We start from the raw sequence: 23,291 nt of genomic DNA, 5'->3' as shown, positions 1-23,291 counted from the left end.
ATTTCAGCTGTACCTCTTCCAATCCAGCCCTCAGCTATAGCCTGGGAAAGCAGCAGAAGATGGCCTTGCACCTGTGTGGGAGACCCAGAAGAAGCTCCTGGCTTTTGGATTCAGATGGGCCCAGCTCCAGCCACTGTGACTATTTGGGGAGTGAACCAGTGAATGGAAGACCTTTCTCTGTTTCTCCCTCTCTCTGTCTGTAGCTCTGCCTCTCAAATAAATAAAATCTTTTTAAAAATTTGAAATATAGGAATAGAATAATGGCTTTTGAAGATGTATGATAGACACAGAAATAGATGGAGATGTGAACATGTGTGTGTGTCTGTGTCTGTGTGTGTGTGAGAGACAGAGAGAGGCTGGTGCCGCGGCTCACTAGGCTAATCCTCCGCCTTGCAGCACCGGCACACCGGGTTCTAGTCCCGGTCGGGGCACCGGATTCTGTCCCGGTTGCCCCTCTTCCAGGCCAGCTCTCTGCTGTGGCCAGGGAGTGCAGTGGAGGATGGCCCAAGTGCTTGGGTCCTGCACCCCATAGGAGACCAGGAGAAGCACCTGGCTCCTGGCTTCGGATCAGTGTGGTGCGCTGGCTGCAGCGCGCCAGCCACGGCGGCCATTGGAGGGTGAACTAATGGCAAAGAAAGACCTTTCTCTCTCTCTCTCTCCCTGTCCACTCTGCCTGTCAAAAAAAAAAAAAGAGAGAGAGATAGACAGAGAGAAAGAGAGAGATGTGTTCTCCAGGTCTGAGAGAATCTAGGAACTACAGCCCTCAGAAAGCAACATACACAACTTACTGACTTCAATAAACTGAGGCAAGACTTCTGTACTCAGTATAAATGTGAATGTTAGTCTAGAGATATAAAGTTTTTGAAGTCAAATTTTTCTTCAACTACCCATAATCCTCTGATATTATCAAATTCAATGTCCCATTGGATGTTACAGAGCCACCACTTCATGCTCTCATACTGACATGCTAAATCAAAAATGACCGCAGCTCTACTTCAGAGCAGAGGAAGTGGCCTTAGTCTAACCGTGCTGACACTGCCAGGCAGTGAGAAACCCCACGCTTGACAAACGGAAATCCACGTGGAGAGGCACAGAGCCATCACTCCCTGCTGTCCCATCTATTCCAGCTTACACACAAACCATGCAGATAAACTGTCTCCACTCTCCAGCCCGGCAGCACCTGCTGCAGCCTCATGAGAAACCCAATGGAGGAACCTCTCAGTTGGCTCCCGTCCGTCTACAGAACTGTGAAAGCAAAAATGTTTCACACGTACATTTTAAAAGTTTGTGTGTCACCAGACTCATAGAATGGCAGATGTCCTAAATAGCACTCTGGCCTCAGAATCAGCCCTTAAGGCATTCGGATATGGCTGAAGAGCCCATGAGAGTATTTCAGGCATAGAAAGCCAAGACACTCTGGGAAAAAAAAAAAAAAAAAAAAAAACTAAATGAAAGATCCCTGCTAGTGAGATCCCAGTGGAAAGAAAGGGCCATCAAAGAAGGAGGTACCTTTCTCTGAAGGGAGGAGAGAACTTCCACGTTGACTATGACCTTGTCTAAATAAGATCAGAGTTGGCGAACTCAAAAGGCTTCCATAGCCTTGGCAACTCATGACAAGAGCCGAGGGTGATTACTGATGCCATAAACAAGAGTGTCAATTTGTTAAGGCAACAACAGGAGTCACTGTGCACTTACTCCTCATGTAGGATCTCTGTCCTTAATGTGTTGTACAATGTGAATTAATGCTATAACTAGTACTCAAACAGTACTTTACACTTTGTGTTTCTGTGTGGATGCAAACTGTTGAAATCTTTACTTAATATATAAAAATTGATCTTCTGTATATAATGATAATTGAAAATGAATCTTGATGTGAATGGAATGGGAGAGGGAGTGGGAGATGGGAGGGTTGCGGGTGGGAGGGAAGTTATGGTGGGGGGGAGGCCACTGTAATCCAAAAGCTATACTTTGGAAATTTATATTTATTAAATAAAAGTTAAAAAAATTTTGTATGTGCTATCAAATACCTCAAACACTTGGTAAAGTGTGCATGCATAGCAGAGTATTGTAGGCAAATCCCACAAACTTGCAAGAGACAGCAACTTCAGGTGTTTTCAAGGGATCCAGTGGTCTAGAAAATACTAGACAAAGAACCATTTACTTGTTATCAGGCCTGTTTTCTAATTTTCCTCAAAGATCACCGGTAGTAGTTCTTCAATCTGGGGAATAATTCATCCAGGTCAGGATAATATTCAGAGCACAATGTACTTTGTAAAAGCTTTTTCAGCTAATATAAATTAGACAGAATTTATGTGGATTATGCACAAACATCTTCATCAGTTTAGTATAAATCCCCTGAACTTGGGAATGAAGTCACGTAGCCGGTCCCATAAAGGTTTCAGACCTACCATAGTGAACTGTATTTGACACCACACGCCTCAGCTCCTGCCTTAGAGATCAGAGGCTTGGGGATCCAGCTGTTAAAATCATAACATGAAAAGAGTTTACATGAATGATTGTGCTGCGGTCACAAAGCGGTCAGAGGGATCCGTGATGGCAGGACATTAGGCTGAGTTACCAGGGGATCCAGCCTCCACTGCTTTTAGATCCTCGTCCATGGGGAACCAAACCAAATGCTAAGTATCCTGAGACCATCAGGCGAAGGCCTTGACAGCTTTTGGATAATTCTGGATACCTGTAAAATGCAGGAACTCAAAGAAGCAGGACATAAATTCTGCCTAAGCACCACCAACTTACAATATGAATGCTTTGCTCTTCATTGCACATAAATGTGGCAGCCTCTAATTGGAAAGAAGTGCCTGAGAATGGTCATGAAAATCTTAGTTAAGAACCGATGACTGTGGATTCCAATCCCTCGCCAGCCTGATGCTTGTTTATGTGTCATTCCCTGTGCTAGTCATCCTGCTAACAGCTTTACCACTCCCAATTAATGTCATGATAAGAACAACTCTAGGAGGCAAATTCTCTTTTTATCCCCGTGTTACAGATGCAGCAACTGAGACTCAAAAGCTAAAGTTACTTTCCCACAATACCCAGCTGTTCGTGACACAGCCCGAGACTACACTGGCTACCTTGCTGCAGTCTGTGCTCCACGCCACCGTCCATGCTGCCTCCCAGGTTCTCGACTCTTCCTTCTGACACTCCTGCCTGCCTTTGAGAACATGAAATTCCTGTATGAACAAGAGAGAATTTCTTTGTCAGGGCTGAAAGAAAACAGGGGAAGTGGGAGGGGAAGAAGATTGAATCTCTCTGATAGCAGGTCACATGCACCTGCAGGAATGGGCCTCATCATTGAATGGTAAGAATGAAATCCCACCTGGGACATGTTCAACCACAGCCTAACGCTAATGGTTACTGGAGATAATAAATGTGGGCTGTAACTTCACACCTAGAAGACCTATAAAAGTCAGCATGTCCCTGGAGATAAGTACAGTTCACAGGGGGTGCTATTGTCAAATATGGCCAAAGTATTAGGATTACAGCATGAAAAAGCAGGAAAGTTGTAGACACATTTACCAGGATGCATACTGCCCTAACATTGATATCAGAGACAAACATAAAACAGACTAAATGCAGTTATCATAAAATTAAGGTAATAATACAACCTATATCTCAGATATGTTGTCCATAATAATTAATATGGTGAATATAAGCAAGAGATATAAGCTCTCTAATAAACTAGAAAAATAAATGTTTCCCATTTAAAACAAAATCTGTGGCCAAAATTTAATCATTATAGTGAGGAGCATAAGCAAATTCTGTAAATGTACAACCATAACCTCGTTGTTTATTCAAGTGTCAAATGGTATTAGTAGGTCAATTCAAGTGAAACTGATACAGTCATACATTCATATGCTGAGAAGATTAAGACTTGTAATCGTAGCAACTGAAACTTTGAACCTTCATTCAAAGGAAGAAATTCTTGGTTAAATCTACAACACTCACTGATCTAAATGATTACCAAAGAGTGCATCTCCAGAAGTATCTAATTTATTGCCAAACAAAAACATAGGAGTAATGGGAGGGAGTTAAGTGCCTTCTACTAACTACTACCATAGGTTCAAAGATGATGCATCCTTGTTGCATACCCCACAGTTGACTACTTTGTTGATCCATTGAAACTCAGGCAGTCAAAGATGGCAATAGGAGGTTTGCAGAAAAGTTGCAAGATGCTGAGCAACATGACAATAGGGAAACTCCTTTACAAATGGTTCTATCAAAGCTCTTTCATAAGGTTCGGGATTGTCTGACACGCAAATATGTTAGTTAAATCCTAAGTGGGTTGGGATAAGAGCACTTTTCTTATAGTTTTTCATCTTTCAGGGATGGACATTACTCTACATTCCAAAATCTAGTAGAGTTGATTTTGTAAGTCTTTAGTAATTTAATTTTCAAGTTTCATAAAAATAGTTATGTGAACTGAAGCTAATATAGCAAAAGAAAACCTGTTCCTTACATATTGTGGTGGTCTTTTTATGAGAATGACATGTTTTTCTATTTTCTTATTTTTCATTTGTAGCAAAAACAAGAATAACACTTTCCCATGGTGCATTTCAGATTTCTCCTAATCAAGCTGTTCTGCTTTCAGTGTTCTTTAGGAAGAGATTTTAAAATCAGAAAGACAGCAGTTTTTGACACACTTATTTATTAACCTCAAATATTTATTAACCACTTATTAACTGTATGATATAACAAATGCTATGGGGAATATAGAAAATTCTATATAGATATATGGGGAATGTATAGAATTCTTCATGAGATTTAAAGTTTGATGAGAGATACATGAGTATAATCCAACACCACTAGACCAGACTAAATTCCTAGTTGCAAGTGATTTGCCTATACACTGAAATTTGAGACTCACTTTTCTAAGAAATTGAGTTGCTAGGGAACTTTCAGACTACATCATCACTGCCTTGAGCCAGTTGTCTGACAGTTAAAACATCTTCCTACGATAAACAAGGAGTTATTTGCCATTACTTCACTAATGGTAGCATTTTAATAGATCTAATAGTAACACAGGCCAAAGTGGAATGTGACATTATCTGCAAATAACCTTCATGGCAGGTATATATGATTCACTGTGAAATATGAATGGTTCAACAAGAAATTTGGTGAGGAATGATGGTTGCTTGAATGTGATACTGGAGAAGGCATCACAGTAGATAGGTACCTGAGAGTTTTTGATTTGGCAGAAAGGAAATGAGAGGCCATTGCAGGTGAGAAAGAGTTTGTGCAAGCCTTGAAGATGGAACTGCCCAAAGACATAGGTGGAAGTGGGCCATGGAGACAATGCACAGGGAGATGAAGCAGCTTTAGAAACTAGAATTCCAGTGGAGCAGCATGACAATCACAATGCATACGGACATATGTGTGTGCAAAAGGTCTCCATTTATTTGTTTTATTTTATTTTTTTATTTGTATCATAAAGAAATTGAACTAAATTGTCAATATTGTAACACATCAGAAATATGTAGGGACCTTGTTAATGTTAGATTCTAGGCTGTACCTCCTAAATGATAATGGCTGGGAGTGGTGCCTAGGATCTTCAGTTTTATCAATCCCTTCCTAATTCTGTTGCTCTGCCATATTTGGAAATTATTAGAACTTAGTGAAATCTTGTAAATTTAATGCTTTATATTTTCTATGTTTTTGAAAGATCTCTGTGTGAGTGAAATCCGGTGGAAAGAAGGGCCATTAAAGAAGGAGGTACCTTTCCCTGAAGGGAGGAAAGAACTTCCACTTTGATTATGGTCCTGTCTAAATAATATCAGAGTTTGTGGACTCAAGAGGCTTCCATTGCTTTGGCAGCTCACAAGAGCCTCGGGTGATCACTGACGTCATAAATAAGAGTATCAGTTGTTAAATCAACAACGGGAGTCACCATGCTTACTCCCCATGGAGGATCTCTGTCCTTAATGTGTTGTACTATGAGAATTAACAGTAAAACTAGTCTTCAAACAGTACTTTATACATTGTGTGTCTGTGTGGATGCAAACTGTTGAAATCGTACTTAGTATAGAGTTGATCTTCTATATATAAAGACAATTTAAAATGAATCTTAAAGAATGGGATGGGAGAAGGAGTAGGAGGTGGGATGATTTGGGGGTGCTAGGGCAGGGATTGGGGGAAGAATTACTATAATCCAAAAGATGTACTTATGAAATTTATATTTATTAAATAAAACTTTTCTATAAAAATTTAATGTTTTATATTTGCTATGTTTAAGGAATTCTGGTGCTGATAATTTGATATAATTTTAATAGATTATAAAAGAAAGGTGAAACTCATGACTGGAGCATAGGGAGATTACTGATGCCATAGACAGGAGTGTCAATTGGTAAAGTCAACAACAGGAGTCATTGTGTACTTACTCCTCATGTAGGATCTCTGTTCTTAATGTGCTGTGCATTGAGATTTAATGCTATAACGAGTACTCAAACAATATATTTCACTTTGTGTTTCTATGGGGGTGCAAACTGTTGAAATCTTTACTTAATGCATACTAAACTGATCTTCTGTAAAAAAAAAAAAAAAAAAAAGAAATTATCAATTCCCAACTTGACTCTCACTGGGATTAAACATGACAATAGGTCTGATCTGATTTCATCATGATTTAAAAAAAATCATCTATTATTTTTCACTTTATGTTTCTGTGTGGGAGCAAACTGTTGACATCCTTACTTAATGTATACTAAGCTGATCTTCTGTATATTAAGATAATCAAAAATGAATCTTGATGTGAATGGAAGGGGAGAGGGAGTGGGAAAGGGGAGGGTTGTGGGTGGGAGGGACGGTATGGGGGGAAGCCATTGTAATCCATAAGTCGTACTTTGGAAATTTATATTCATTAAATAAAAGTTAAAAAAAAAAAGGTGAGGGAAGTTTAAAGATAAAATTAAAAGAGTTATAAATATTCTGGATACTATAGTACATGAAGGCTATTAGAAATTCTATCATTTAGCACACAATTCTTTATAAATATATATAAAGTCAAGCTAACTTTATTTTTAAGATGAGAAGAAAGAGTATATTATAAATTTGCCCTGCTTAATTTGGATATTATTGGTATAAATTAATCAATATTATATGCCTAACTTTTGCTTTTATGTATCAGTCAATGATATTCTGTTTTATCTCACTTGAGTTTTTTAATTGATTATATTTCAGCACATTGACTTGCATATTTTTATGAGGCCATTCAGCATGTATCTTCTGCATAGTATTCTATATAATATTTCTCAAAGATCTTTAAAGAAGAAAGACATGCAACAACTACATTGAATGCTACAAACCCATATTTTCCCAACCTAGACATGATTTTGTCAGGGAAAATTTGATTTAATGAGTGCAGCCTTCTAATGGCATTCTCTACTAGATGCCATGGAGATATGCAAATGCAGCTAAAGACATTGTCCTCATTCTCAGGGAATTTACAATATAATAGGGGAACAAAATGCAGATAAATGCAGATGAAAAGCTATAACAACACATGCAAAAACAGTTACAAATTAATGTAACACAGAACAGCAGCTCTAAGAGAACTGGAATAATGAAATTGTCAGTATGGAGGTAGAGTAAGGCTATTCAGGTGGACTTGAGGAATAAATTTTATTTTAAATTAGTGATTGATAGAAGCATAAAGAGGAGGAAGAATATTATATTCAAGGAGCATGCCAATAGTTCTAGAGAAAAAAAGATTACAAGAAATTTAACAAGGTTTCTACAAGTTATAAAACTTGTGCCTAAATTATAAAAAGATAGACACATCACTTTTGATTCTGGTTAGAGAAGGCCCCTTTTTACTGAAACATCTATTTTCCCTTCTATGTCAGATTAACAGACCTACTACCAAGACTCCATGGAACTTCAGCTGTTGTTTCAAGGTTCACTGAAAACTCATGGTTAAAGGATATTGAAGTGTTTATAAAGTTTCAGGAAAATATAAAAGATTGAGCTTAACCAGCAAAACAAAAGAGAATGCCCAAAAGTAAATCCTAGAGTATAATCAACTGATCATTGACAATGATTCCAGATATGCACCATGGGAGAACTGTCTCCTCAGCAAATACTGTTGGGAAAACTGTATATTTGAGTTCAAAAGAATGAAATTACACTCTTATACCACAATGTGAATATAAAACATTTTTTTTTTGGACAGGTAGAGTGGACAGTGAGAGAGAGACAGAGAGAAAGGTCTTCCTTTGCCATTGGTTCACCCTCCAGTGGCTGCCGCGGCCGGCGTGCTGCGGCCAGCACACCGTGCTGATCCAATGGCAGGAGCCAGGTACTTATCCTGGTCTCCCATGGGGTGCAGGGCCCAAACACTTGGGCCATCCTCCACTGCACTCCCGGGCCACAGCAGAGAGCTGGCATGGAAGAGAGGCAACCGGGACAGAATCCGGCACCCCGACCGGGACTAGAACCCAGTGTGCCGGCGCCACAAGGCGGAGGATTAGCCTAGTGAGCCGCAGCACCGGCCTGAATATAAAACATATTAGAGATTTAAACTTATGAAATGCAAGAAAATGTAGAAGGAAATCTTAATGACACAAGTCTTGGCAATGATTTCATGGATATGATATCCAAAGCACAGACAATAAAAATAAGTGAAATTATATAAACTCAAACACTTTTACACAGTAAAGGAAACAATCAAGAAAGTAAGAAGAGAACCAAGGGGATTAGGGAAAATATTTTCAAACCATGTATTTGATACAGAATAAATCTTCAAAATTCATACAGAACTCCTACAAGTAAATTCAAAATAAAAACATGAATAAACTGATTTAAAAGTGGGCTAAGGAATTCCAAGATGGCTTAATAGGGAAAATATATACTACTTTAGGCTAGGAGAAAATACCAAACCAAAGGCGGAGGAAGTGAATTCCCAGGGGAGAGCTGGAGAGAAATTACAGTGGAAACCATAGAAGGGAAGAGAGATGTCAAGATCAGCGTGGAAGGTGTGGACATACAGAAGGAGCACAGACATAACACACAATTCCTGCAGCCAACAGCCAGAAGAAGCCCCAGCTCAGGAGAGTGGGGTGAGACCAGACTGCAACAATGAGGTGCCACTGGTGACGTTGCCAGAGGGAGAGCCTTTCAAACCACACTGTTTTTGAGCCCAGCCTGGAGCCCTAACAGGGAGCAGGGTACCTGCCTAACCCATTGAATAAAAGGCACAGTAGTTTCTTCCCATCCCCTACAACGTTGTCTGGCAGCTGGCAGGGAGAAGGCACCATTTTGACATGAGTAGCAGTTACGGTGGCTCTTTTGTGTATGGGTGATCCAGGGATTGGGAATTATACCAAGGCAAAAATCCGTGTCCCCCGCTGGCTTTGAATCTGGCTGGGTAGGTTAATAGTGGGCTGTGCACAACTGTGAGGTATCCCCAGCCTTGCAACATACCCCAGGCTCTAGTGCTCAAACCACCAAGGCGGAGCACCCACCAGCAGCTGGCTCTGGGATCATCTCTGCTCTCTCCCTCTCCGTGCACAGGACAGGCTATTAGAGTGAAGCAGATCCTCTGAACCCAGTGACAGTGGGAGCCTTGGGTGCTGTGACTGTGGGAGCTATTTGACCACACAGTAGGGTACAGGGTGTAGTGGGTCCCTGGGCAATCACTGTGTCCAGCACCAGAGGCTCAGAAATCCCTGATTGCCTGGGGTGGGTCACTGCTCAGAAATCATGCTGACATAGAGGGATGCACAGATCCTTTGTGAAATTCATGTGGCAAAGTGGGTGAGTGTCACACACACTGGGAGCTAACTCAGGCATTGATCACCTTGGAAGAGAGATGAAGTTGTAATTATGCCAATAAACATGATCATACCCTTCCCTCTACTGACAATAGAGGAGATCTGCCACAACCAAATTGGGTGTCATTCTAGATTACTCTTCCTACCCTGGAGCATTGATCAGAGACTAATGAGATACTATCAAATTATCCAACATTTGGGTCTTAGGAGTTCCTGAAGGTGTGGAAAGAGGAATGGATTAGAAGGCCTTTTTCTCTTGAAATAATTATAGAAAACTTCCCTAGTTTGGAGAAAGAAAGGGGTATCTAAGCACAGGAAGCATATAGAACTCCTAATAGACATGACCAGAAAAATCTTCACCATGACACATTATAGTCAAACTTTCCACAGTAAAACACAAAGAAAAGATTCTAAAATGTACATGAGAGAAATGCCAGATTAATTTCAGAGGCTCTCCAATTAGACTCACTGCAGACTTCTCACCAGAAACTCTACAGGCTAAGAGAGAATGGAGAAACATAGTCCAAGTCTTAAGAGAAAAAAAGCTGTCAATGCAGAATAATGTGGAATGCAAAGCTCTCATTTATGAATGAAGGTGAAATAAAGACCTTCCATAACAAACAGAAATTGAGAGAATTTGTCACCACTCATCCAGCCTTACAAAAGATGCTTAAGGATGTGCTACGCATAGAAACACAGAAACATGATCAACACCACGAAAGAAGGTGAAGGCAGAAATTCTCCCAGTAAAGGTACAAAGGAAATCCAAAGTTAGCAATAAGAATATTTATGGGAAAAAAATGGCAGGGTTAAATTGTTACTTATCAATAGTCACCTTGAATGTAAAGGGCCTCAAATCCCCAGTTAAAAGACACAGACTGGCTGAATAGATTAAAAAACAAAACCCATCTATTTGCTGCATACAAGAAACACATCTCACCAACAAAGATACATGCAGACTGAAAGTGGAAGAACGGAAAAAGATATTCCATGCTAACAGAAACCAAAAAAGAGCTGGTATAGCAATCCTAATATCAGACAAAATAGACTTCAACACAAAAACTGTTAAAAGAGACAAAGAGTGGCACTATGTAACGATTAAGGGATCAATTCAACAGAAATATATGACTAAAATAAATGTATATGTGCCTAAATATAGGATACCAGGCTATTTAAACAAATGTTAGTGGATTTAAAGGGAGACATAGACTCCAATACAAGGGGGATTTCAACACCCTACTTTCATAAATGGACACATCAACTAGACAAAAAAATCAACAAAGAAATAACAGAGCTAATCAACACTATGGACCAAATGGACCTAACTGATATAAACAGAATGATTCATCCCACAGTTATAGAATACACATTCTTTTCATCGTTGCATGGAACAGTCTCTAGGATAAACCAAAAGCTAAGCCATAAAGCAAGTCTTGGCAAATTAAAAAAAAGTTGGAATCATACCATACATTTTGGAATGATGGAATTTCAACAACAGAATGAAGCTGGAAATTAACAATTCAAGAATCTCGAGAACATATGCAAACACATGTAGGCTAAACAACATGCTCCTGAAAGAACAGTGGGTCACAAAAGAAGTTAAAATGGAAATCAAAATATTCCTAAAAATAAATGAATATGACAATACAACATATTAAAATGTATGAGACACAGCAATGGCAGTATTCAGAGGGAAGTTTATAGAACTGGTGCCTATATCAAGAAACTGGAATGCAACCAACAAATGAGCTATTAATGCATTTCAAGCACCTGGAAAAATAATAGGAAACAAAACCCAAAATTAGTAAGAGGAAGAAAATAATTAAAATTAGAGAAGAAATGAACAAAATTGAACCAAAAAAAAAAAAAAGAGGGGAGGAGAGAGATCAGTGAAATGAAGAGCTGGTTTTTTGAAAATGTAAACTAAATTAATACACTATTGGCCCAACTAACTAAAAAAAGAGGAAGAATACTCAAATTAATAAAGTCAGGGATAAAAAAGGAGACATTACAATGGATATCAGAAATAAAAAGAATCATTAGGAATTACTACAAACAATTATATGGCAACAGATTGGGAAATGTAGAAGAAATGGATAGATTCCTGGACACATATATTCTACAAAAATTGAGTCATGAAGACATAGAAAACCTAAACAGTACAAAAACCAAGACAGAGATTCAATCAGTAATAAAGACCCTCCCAACAAAGAAAAGTCCAGGATAGGATGGTTTCATTACTGAATTCTACCAGACATTTAAAGAAGAACTAACTCCAATTCTTCTGAAGCTATTCAAAACAACTGAAAGGGAGGAAAGCCTTCCAAAGCCCTTCTATGATGCCAGTATCACCTCAATTCCAAAATGAGAAAAGCTGCCACAAAGGAAGTAAACTATAGACCAATATCCACAATGAACATAGATGTAAAAATCATCAACAAAGTACCAGCTAATCAAACCAATAACACATCAGAAACATCACTCACCTGGACTGAGTGGGATTTACCCCTAGCACCCAGGGATGGTTCAAAAGACACAAACTGATACATGTGATACATCACAATAACAAATTGAAGACTAAAAAACATATTATTATCCCAATAGATACAGAGAAAGCATTTGATGAAACACAACATCCTTTCATGATAGAAACCTTAAGCAAATTGGGTATAGAAGCAACATTACTCAACACAATCAAGACAATTTATGACAAACACACAGCCAGCATTGTAATGAATGTGGAAAAGTTGGAAGCATTCCCTCTAAGACTCAGAATCAGACAAAGATGCCCACTCTCACCACTGCTATTGAATATATTCCTTGAAGTTTTAGCCAAAGCCATCAGGCAGGGAAAAAAAGTTCAAGGGATAAAAATTGGGAAGGATCAAGTCAGATTATCCCTATTTGCAGATGACCTGATTACATATATAACAGAACAAAAAGACTCCACCAAGACTACTGGAACTCATAGTTTGGTAAAGTGGCAGAGTATAAAATTAACACAAAACACTCAATAGCCTTTTCTTTCTAAGGTTTTTATTTAATAAATACAAATTTCATATGTACAATTTTAGAGATATAGTGTTTCTTCCCCTATTCTTGGCCTCCCACCCCCACTTCCATACCCAACTACTACTCCATCTCCTGTTCCATTTTCCATTAACATTCATTTTTAATTGACTTTATATACAGAAGATCAACTCTATACTAAGTAGAGATTTCAACTATTTGTACCCACAAAGACACACAAAGTATAAAGTACAGTTTGAAGACAAGTCTTACCATTAATTCTCATAGTACACCTCATTTAGGACAGAGGTTGAACATGGGGAACAAGTGCACAGTGACTCCTGTTGTTGATTTAACAACTGACACTCTTATTTATGATGCCAGTGATCACCAAGGCTCTTGACATGAGCTGCCAAGGCTACAGAAGACTTTTGAATCCACAAACTCCGTCAGTTTTTAGACAGGGTCATATCAAAATGGAAGTTCTCTCCTTCCTTCAGAGAAAAGTATATCCTTCTTTGATGTCCCCTTTTTTCCACTGGGGACATCAAAGAGGTCACAGAGGTCTCTCACGCAGAACCATTTTTGACACTGTCTTGGTTTTCCATGCCTGAAATGCTCTCATGGTATTTTGGTCAGATCTGAATGCCTTAGGGGCTGATTCTTAGGTCAGAGTGCTGTTCAGGGCATTTGTCATTCTATGAGTCTGCTGTGTGGACAGCTTCCCATGTTGGAACTTTCTCTCCTTTGTAATTCTATTATTATTACCAGATACTTGGTTTCTTTTATGTGATCCCTTTGACTTGAGGTCCTATCTATATGATCAATTTCAAACTTTAATATGATCACTTTATCACATAAGATGGGATTAGTGCCACCCAGCTAAATGGGATTTGGAGTCCCATGGCAAGTTTTTAGCTTCACCCTTAGGGGTAAGTCTGTGGGAACGTGCACCGATCTGTACAGCTCCTTCCTCTCTCATTGCTACTCCTATTATTAACTGGGATCTATTTTCAACTGACTTAATACATCTATGATTAATACTATGTTAAGTAAGGAGTTCAACCAATGGTATTAAGTAGAGAAAGAGAGAATAAAAAAATAAAGTTAAATAATAAACTGTTCCTCAACAGTCAAGACAAGGGCTGTTCAAGTAATTGCTTCTCATAGTGTCAGTTTCAAGTCTTCAGGTTTCCTTTTAGGTGCTCTGTTAGTTGTCACAGATCACAGAAAACATGTGGCATTTGTCCCTTTCAGACTGGTTTATTTCACTAAGTATATTTTCCAGAATCATCCATTTAGCTATAAATGACCGGATTTCATTTTTTTAACTGCTGTGTAGTATTCCACAGAGTACATATCCCATAGTTTGTTTATCCAGTCTTCCATTGATGGACATTTAGTTGATTCCATGTCTTGGTTATTGTGAATTGAGCTACAATAAATATGGAGGTACAGATGACTCTTTTATTTGCTGATTTCATTTCCTTTGGGTAAATTCTGAGGAATGGGGTGGCTGGTTGTATGGTAGGGCTAGATTCAGATTCTGAGGTATCTCCAAATTGTCTCCCATAGTGGCTTTACCAGTTTGCATTCCTACCAACAGTGGATTAGGGTAACTTTTTCCCCACACTATCACCAGCATTTGTGTTTGTTGATTTCTGTGTGAAAGCCATTCTAACTGGGGTGATGTGAAACCTCACTGTGGTTTTGATTTGCATCTCCCTGATGGCTAGTGATTCTGAGCATTTTTTCATGTGTCTATAGGCCATTTGGATTTCCTTTTTTGAGAAATGTTTAAGTCCTTTGCCCACTTCTTGACTGGGTTGTTTGCTCTGCTATTGTTGAGGTTTTTTTTTTTTTATCACTTTATATATTCTGGTTATTAAGCCTTTATCAGTTGCATGGTTTGCAAATAATTTCTCCCATTCTGTTGGTTGCCTCTTTACTTTCCTGAGTATTTCTTTTGCTGTACAGAATCTTCTCAATTTAATGTAATCCCACTTGTTAATCTTGGTTTTTATTGCCTGTGCCTCTGGGGTCTTTTCCAGAAACTCTGTGCCTAGGCCAATGTCTTGTAGGGTTTCCCCAATGTTCTCTAGTAATGTGATGGTATTGGGTCATAGATTTAGGTCTTTAATCCATTTTGAATGGATTTTTGTGTAAGGTGTAAGGTATGGGTCTTGATTCATATTTCTGCATGTGGAAATCCAGTTTTCCTAGCACCATTTGTTGAAGAAACTGTCCTTGCTCCAGGGAATGCTTTTAGTTCCTTGGTCAAATATAAGTTGTTTATAAATGGTTAGATTGATTTCTGGCATTTGTATTCTATTCCATTGGTCTATCCATCTGTTTTTATACCAGTACCAGGCTGTTTTGATTATAACTGCCTTGTAGTATGTCTTGAAATCTGGTATTTTTATGCCTCTTGCTTCATTTTTGTTGTATAAACTTGCTTCAGCTATCCAAGGCCTCTTGTGTTGCCAAATGAATTCGGCATCATTTTTTCTAGATCTGAGGAGAATGTTTTTGGTATATTGATTGCTATTGCATTGAATCTGTAAATTATTTTTGGAAGAATGGACATTTTGATGACATTAATTCTTCCAATTCATGAACATGGAAATTTTTTCCAATTTTTATGTCTTCTTCTATTTATTCCTTTAGAGCTTTGTAATTCTCATTGTAGAGATCTTTGACACCCTTGGTTAAATTTATTCGAAGTTATTTAATTATTTTGCAGCTATTGTGAATGGGATTGATCTTAGAAGTTCTTTCTCTGCCATGGCATTTTCTGTGTATACAAAGACTGTTGATTATTGTGTGTTGATTTTATATTCTGCTATTTTACCAAACTCTTTTATGAGTTCCAGTTGTCTCCTCGTGGAATCTTTTGGCTCCCCTATATATAATCATACCATCTGAACATCAGGATAGTTTGACTTCATTATTACCAATCTGAATCTGATTTCTTTTTCTTGCCTGATGGCTCTGGCTAAAACTTCCAGGACTATACTGAATAGCAATGGAAAGAGTGGGCATCCTTGTCTGGCTCCAGATCTCAGTGGGAATGCTTCCAGCTTTTCCCCATTCAATAGGATGCTGGCTGTGGGTTTGTCATAAATCACCTTAATTATGTTGAGGAATGCTCCTTCTAGACCAAATTTGCTTAGAGTTTTCATCATGAAAAGGTGTTGTGAGCCAGCACCGTGGCTCACTAGGCTAATCCTCCACCTTGCAGCGCCGGCACACCGGGTTCTAGTCCCGGTCGGGGAGCCGGATTCTGTCCCGGTTGCCCCTCTTCCAGGCCAGCTCTCTGCTGTGGCCAGGGAGTGCAGTGGAGGATGGCTCAAGTGCTTGGGCCCTTCACCCCATGGGAGACCAGAAGAAGTACCTGGCTCCTGCCATCGGATCAGCGCGGTGTGCCGGCCGTAGCGCGCCAGCCGCAGCAGCCATTGGAGGGTTAACCAATGGCAAAGGAAGACCTTTCTCTCTGTCTCTCTCTCTCACTGTCCACTCTGCCTGTCAAAAAAAAAAAAAAAAAAAAAGGAAAGGGTGTTGCATTTTATCAAATACTTTCTCTGCATCTATTGAGATAATCATATGGCTTTTGTTCTTCAATTTGTTAATGTGATTTATCACATTGATTAAATTGTGAATGTTGAACCATCCCAGCACACCAGGGATAAATTCCACTTGGTCTCAGTGAATGATCTTCCTAATGTGTTGTTGAATTCAATTGGCTAGGATTTTTTTGAGGATTTTTGCGTCTGCGTTCATCAGGGAAACTGGTCTATAGTTTTCTTTCTCTGTTGCAACTTTTCCAGATTTAGGGATTAAGGTGATTCTGGCTTCATAGAAGGAATTTGGATGGATTCCTTCCCTTTCAATTGTTTTAAATAGTTTGAGAAGCACTGGAGTTAGTTCTTCTTTAAATGTCTGGTAGAATTCAGTAATGAAGCCATCCTGTCCTGGACTTTTATTTGGGGGAGGACCTTTATTATTAACTCAATTTTTGTCTCAGTTATGGATCTGTTTAGGTTTCTTATGTCTTCATGGCTCAATTTATGTAGGTTGTATGTGTCCAGGAATCTATCCATTTCTTCTAGTTTTCCCAGTTTGTTGACATACAGCTCTTTGTAGTAATTTCTGATGATTCTTTTTATTTCTGTGGTGTCTGTTGTTACATTTTCTTTTTCATCTCTAATTTTATTGATTTGGATTTTCTCCATCCTTTTTTAAATTAGTTGGGCCAATGGTGGCTCAATTTTGTTTATATTTTCAAAAAGCCAGCTCTTCATTTTGCTGATCTTGTGTATTTTTTTGTTTCAATTTTGTTGGTTTCTTCTCTAATTTTAATTATTTTCTTCCTTCTACAGGTTCAATAGCCTTTTATTTATTTATTTATTTATTATTTATTTATTTTTTTGACAGGCAGCGTGGACAGTGAGAGAGAGAGAGACAGAGAGAAAGGTCTTCCTTTTCCGTTGGTTCATCCCCCAATGGCCGCTGTGCCTGGCGTGCTGCAGCCGGTACACTGCGCTGATCCAAAGCCAGGAGCCAGTTGCTTCCTCCTGGTATCCCATGCAGGTGCAGGGCCCAAGTACTTGGGCCATCCTCCACTGCACTCTCTGGCCACAGCGGAGAGCTGGACAGGAAGAGGAGTGACTGGGACAGAAGCCGGTGCCCCGACCGGGACTAGAACCCGGTGTGCTGGCGCCACTGGTGGAGGATTAGCCTATTGAGCCACGGTGCCAGCCTCAATAGCCTTTTAATACACATACAATGCTATGGCTGAGAAGGAACTTTTAAGATCAATTCCATTCACAATAGCTACAGAAAAATTAAATACCTTGGAATATATTTAACCAAGGATACCTAAGATCTCCACAATGAAAATTACAAAACACTAAGGAAATAAATAGAAGATGACACCCAAAAAATGGAAAAATCTTCCATTTTCTTGGCTTGGAAGAATTAATACTATCAAAATGTCCATAATCCCAAATTCAGTGTGACTCCAATAAAAATACCAAGGACATTCTTCTCAGATCTAGAAAAAAATTATACTGAAATTCAAATGCATACTCAAGGGACCCTGAATAGCTAAAGCAATATTAAACAACAAAGCAAAGCTGGAAGCATCACAATGCCATATTTCAAGAAATACTACAGGGAAGTTATAATCAAAACAGCCTGGAGTGGCACAAAAACAGACGTGTATACCAATGGAATAGAACAGAAACTCCAGAAGTCAATCCACTGCCTAATCTTTGACAAAGGAGCTAAAATCAATCCCTAGAGCAAGGACAGTATCTTCAAAAAATTGTGGTGGAAAAATTGGATCTCCACATGCAGTAATGTGAAACAATATCCCTACCTTACACCTTATACAAAAATCAATTCAAAATGGATCAAGGATCTAAATCTATGACCTGATCCCATCAAATTACTAGATAACATTGGGAAACTCTGAAAGACATTGGCATAGGAAAAGACTCCTTGGAAAAAAACCCAGAAGCACAGGCAATAAAATCCAAAATACTCAAAAGAAATTAGATGAAGCTGAGAAGCTTCTGCACTGCAAAGCAAACACTCAGCCAATGAAGAGGCAACTGACAGAATGAGAGAAAATATTTGCAAACTATGCAAGTGATAAAAGATTAATACCCAGAATCTGTAAAGAACTCAAGAGACTCAACAACAATGAAACAAACAATCCAGTTAAGAAATGGGCAAAGGACTTGAACAGGCATTTTTCAAGAGGAAATTCAGATAGACAATAGACACATGTAAAAATTCTCAGGATTACCAGCAATGAGGGAAATTCAAATCAAAGAGGTATCCGCAGTAAAAAACAATGAAATCCAGTCATTTGCAACAAAATGGAGGAATCTGGAACACATCATGCTGAGTGAAATAAGCCAGTCCCAAAGGGACAAATATCATTGTTCTCCCTGATCGGTGACAACTGACTGAACACCAAAAAGGAAACCTGTTGAAGTGAAATGGACACTATGAGAAACGGTGACTTGATCAGCATAGCCATGACTGTTAATGAACAACTTAATACGTTATCCCTCTTAGTATTTTTTTGTCTGTTCTACTTAATACTACTGGTTTAATTCTGTAATTAATACACAGTTATTCTTAAGTGTTGAAATTTAACTGAAATGTGATCCCTGTTAAATATAAGAGTGTGAATAAGAGTGGGAAGAGATGTACAATTTGGTACATGCTCAAGCTGACTTGCTCCAAATGGTAGTTAGAAACATACCAGGGGATTCCAATTCAATCCCATCAAGGTGGCATGTACCAATGCCATCTCACTAGTCCAAGTGATCAATTTCTGTTCACAATTGATCATAATGATAGGACTAAGAGTCAAAGGGATCACATAAACAAATCTAATGCCTGCTAATACTAACCAATAGAATAAATAAAGGGGAGAACGATCCAACATGGGAAGCGAGATACACAGCAGACTCATAGAATGGTGGATGTCCTAAACAGCACTCTGGCCTCAGAATCAGCCCTTAAGGCATTCCAATCTGGCTGAAAAGCCCATGAGAGTATTTCAGGCATGGAAAGCCAAGACACTCTGGCAAAAAAAGGACCTAAATGAAAGATCTCCGCGAGTGAGATCCCAGTGGAAAGAACAGGTCTTCAAAGAAGGAGGTACCTTTCTCTGAAGGGAGGAGAGAACTTCCACTTTGACTATGACCTTGTCTAAATAAGATCAGAGTTGGTAAACTCAAAAGGCTTCCATAGCCTTGGAAGCTCATGACAAGAGCCTAGGGTGATTACTGATGCCATAAACAAGAGTGTCAATTTGTTAAGTCAACAACAGGCGTCACTGTGCACTTACTCCTCATGTAGGATCTCTGTCCTTAATGTGCTGTACATTGAGATTTAATGCTATAACGAGTACTCAAACAGTACTTTACACTTTGTGTTTCTGTGTGTGTGCAAACTGTTGAAATCTTTACTTAATATATAATAAATTGATCTTCTGTATATAAAGATAATTGAAAATGAATCTTGATGTGAATGGAATGGGAGAGGGAGTGGGAGATGGGAGGGTTGCGGGTGGGAGGGATGTCATTGGGGGGGGGGAGCCAATGTAATCCATAAGCTGTACTTTGGAAATCTATATTCATTAAATAAAAGGTAAAAAAAAATCAAAGAGGTTTCACCTCACCCCAGTCAGAATGGTTCTCACCCAGAAATAAACAAACAAAAAATGCTGGTGAGCACATGGGGAAAATGTACCCTTATGCATTGTTACTGCGAATGTAAAACAGGACTGCCATTGTGGAAGACAGTATGGAGATATTCCAGAAAGCTGAAAACAGATATACCATATGGCCTAGCAATCTCACTCCTGGAAATTTACCCAAAGGAAATGAAATCAGCATATGAAAGAATTACCTGTACCCCACATGTTTATTGTAGCTCAATTCACAATAGCTAAGATAAGGAATCAACCCAGATGTCCATCAACTGATGACTGTATAAAAAATTACTATAATATATAGTATGAAATACTACTGAGTAAAAAGGAATGAAATCTTGTCTTTTGCATCAAAATGGTTGTAACTGAAAACCATTATATATAAGCCAGTCCCAAAAAAGACAAATACCATAAATTTTCCTTGATCTGTAGTAGCTAATAGAGTACCAAAAATGTAATGGATAGAAGTGAAATTCACATTTTGAGATTTGATGATTGTTATAGCCCTTGTCTCTACTATTGAGAAACAGTGGGCTTTTTTCTTCTTAAACTCTTTACTTGGTATAGAGTTAATCTTACGAATATAAAGTAAACTGAAAGTAGATTATTATAAAAATTAAGAGAGAGATTAAGAGAAGAAGGAGGAGGAAGAGTGGAAGTGGGGGTGGGAAGGAAAGTAAGGTGGGAAATACCACTATGTTTCTAAATCTGTGTATATGAATTACATGAAATTTGTTTACCTTACATAAAAATATTTAAAAAAAGAAAAATTAAGTACAGCAGCTAAGACTAAGCCAGCAGTCTGATAAGAGATGCTGGTTGTTGCAAGTAGCAACTTAACCTGCTGTACCACAATATCAGACCTCAAATCAAGAAATTTAAGTTAAAATGGGAATTAAAATACTGGTTTCTATCTATAAATTTGTAAGGATAAAGAGAAGTAGAATGTACACTGTTGCTTAAAGCTTACATTGCCTATTACTTTTAAGATGGACAATTTGGTGCTAAGTATTATGCAACATCTAAAAATTCATGCCCTCTACCCTTCAATTATATTATACAAAAGTGTCTTCCAAAAATAATCAAAGATAAAAACGATTTGTTCTTCCAGCACTACTTAAAATAGCAACCTACTAAGAAGAACTCACAAGGGATTTTACAAATTATAATGTATCCATAGGATACAATTACATGTGATCATTGACAGTCACAAATATTGTAGACATGTCCCAATATATCTCTTACAGTAGCCTTTATGGACAAGTCTTTATAATTTATACAATTTATTTACAAATTATAATGCAAATTTATAATACAAACAGCAAATAATTCAAAACAAAATAAAATGAGTATGTAAGTTTAGGGTAAAAGCTAGGCTGCAGTACTAAAATACAAAAATACAGTAGCCTAAGAAACATAGGTGCTTATTTCTCTTACACAAACATCACTGATGAGCAGTCCAAGCTAGTTGGGAGGTTTGGTTTCACACTATCATTCAGGAACTCCATTTTCTTCCATCTTAAACTCCTGCAAATACAAATGTCAAGACTCGACTATGTTCCAGCTCTTGGGCAGGTGAATATATATGGGGAAGAAGGCAGTCAATACTTTAAGGCCAAGATCTTTATGTGAATATATATGGGAAGAAGGCAGTCAATGCTTTAAGGCCAAGACCCATACGTGGCACATATCCTTTAGTCCACATGCTGAGCACCTAGCCACAAAGCAAAACCTAGCTGCAAGGAAGGCTGGAAAATGAGACTTGGAGCTAAGCAGTTACATATACAGAAAGGGAAGCACAAGGATGGCCCAAGTACTTGGGCCCTGCACCCCATGGGAGACCAGGAGAAGTACCTGGCTCCTGCCATCGGATCAGCACAGTGCGCCGGCCGCAGCACGCCAGCCGCGGCGGCCATTGGAGGGTGAACCAACGGCAAAGGAAGAGCTTTCTCTCTGTCTGTCTCTCTCACTGCCTGTCAAAAAAAAAAAAAAAAGAAGGAAAGAAAGACTTTTGATGGTAATTGGCCACCTTTTATACAAGATATTACCTTTCATGATTCAAATAAGCAAATTACTCAGCGATCATATTCAATACCAGGAAATATGAACTCAAGTGAGTTCACTCATTCAAAGGGCTGGGTCCAGGGTGGGGCTTGAGTGTCACTCTTACCCATGCTTGAAATATCAAATTGTTATGGTGTCAGGTGTATGATGGGAGTGGGACTGCCTCCCATGATAATTTCACTATAAAGACCTGAAAGTCCTTACAGGATCACATTCTGCAGCCATACGGGATATTTCTAGCTAGTGCTAGTTCAAAGTTTGCATCATTGCGAAACTTGGAGTTGATGAGGCTTTGTGGGTTACACAGGGCAGGTTTAGGCAGTGCACAGGAAGGGTGATGCAGGTGTGAGCAGAAAACAAGGGGAGATTGGAGAGTACACAGAATGGGGGTGCCGATGGAGCTTTCATCTAGGCCAGGCCAGGCTGCCACGTGGGAGCCAGCCTCAGCTGCTGCACCGCGGTCTATGGCTTCTACACAGGCTGGCTGGAGGTGTCCTTGGTGGTTCGTGCTGCCACATAAGTTAGCTGAGGCTGTCGAACCTCAATTCTTTTTATTTATTTATTTATTTATTTGACAGGCAGATGGACAGTGAGAGAGAGAGAGAGAGAGAGAAAGGTCTTCCTTTGCCGTTGGTTCACCCTACAATGGCCGCCGCGGCTGGTGCGCTGCGGCCGGCACACCGCGCTGATCCGATGGCAGGAGCCAGGTACTCCTCCTGGTCTCCCATGGGGTGCAGGGCCCAAGCACTTGAGCCATCCTCCACTGCACTCCCTGTCCACAGCAGAGAGCTGGCCTGGAAGAGGGGCAACCGGGACAGAATCCGGCGTCCCGACTGGGACTAGAACCCGGTGTGCCGGCGCCGCTAGGCGGAGGATGAGCCGCGGCGCCAGCTGGAACCTCAATTCTTTTTGCTAACACTACCTCCCTGCCTGCATCAGAATTATTTCCGATTTTTTTCCTTTACAGCTTATTGAATTTTCTAATAATTTTAAAAAGAAGTAATCCATCCTACTTTTTAAATGACTGAAATCATACAGTGAATATTATTTTAATATCAATTATTAATTATTATAATTATTGATAATTATTATATAATATTAATTATTAATACTAATAATTAATATTAATTATTTTACTATTAATAGTCTGTAGTGTTCTGCAGGTCCTGATGATCGTGCTCCAGAATTTTGTTTCTGTGACT

The sequence above is a fragment of the Oryctolagus cuniculus genome, chromosome 8 (assembly GCF_051225735.1).
Source record: "Oryctolagus cuniculus isolate XC-2025 breed Fujian yellow rabbit chromosome 8, ASM5122573v1, whole genome shotgun sequence".
Lineage (NCBI taxonomy): Eukaryota > Metazoa > Chordata > Mammalia > Lagomorpha > Leporidae > Oryctolagus > Oryctolagus cuniculus.
This window is presented reverse-complemented; position numbering follows the sequence as displayed.